Source organism: Chrysemys picta, chromosome 1 (genome assembly GCF_011386835.1).
Source record: "Chrysemys picta bellii isolate R12L10 chromosome 1, ASM1138683v2, whole genome shotgun sequence".
Lineage (NCBI taxonomy): Eukaryota > Metazoa > Chordata > Testudines > Emydidae > Chrysemys > Chrysemys picta.
This window is the reverse complement of record NC_088791.1, coordinates 192,954,849-192,955,700: the sequence shown is the minus strand read 5'-3', so window position 1 is coordinate 192,955,700 and position 852 is coordinate 192,954,849.

Genomic DNA, 852 nt, shown 5'->3' with positions numbered 1-852 from the left:
CATAAGGCTCTGTTTTTATTGTGTGTTTGAACAGCTCCTAGCACACCTAATAGGAGCCTGGGCCATGACTAGGGCTCCTAGATGTTACAGTAATACTAATAATAAGGTAATAACAAAACTGAACGTACGTATATTTTAGTTACATCAGAAAAGCCCATCTATTAAACACTTTTAAAATAACGTAATCTCTTTGAAGTGGTGTCAAGAGTCACTACAAATCACTCCCAGCATTTTACACTCTCAGTTGTAGCGTGGTGTAACATGTCCTAGGGGCCCTTACAGCAGCTGGGGAAGGGCCAGAGTGTAGCGAGCTCCAGCCATGCTTGTCCCTGCTCTGACAAGCCCACCGTCCCTGGAGTGTTGAGAAGGGGTGGTGTGAAGCAGGGTATGCTAAGATTCTCCTAGGCCAGGGAAATTCTCAATAGCTCATGTAGATCCTTTTTGTAACACAGAGACGGTTCAAAGGGAACTTTGGTGCTGAGGAGTTGTGACTAATGCCAGGAACTGATTATCTGCTTAGTTTCATTTAATAAAATTATCCCTAGAGAACATAGGATGTGACCCTGAGTTGCTATCAATCTGCATATTTCTATGTAGTTAATGGAACTAGGCTAATGTAGACCAGCTGAAGATCTGGCCTTGAGTATGTTGAATAGTTAATAGCAGTGTTTTACAGAGTTGGACACAGAGGGGTTTAGAGATTATTTTGAGGTGATATGGGGCTGTAATTAAGACTGCTGTGCTTAGAGCAATTTCCATTTCTGTAGGTATGATAGGTGGCCTTGGACTTGCAGGAAAACACTACAGTTTGACAGTGGACTAATGTCAAAGGCAAAATCCTGCCCCACCCTA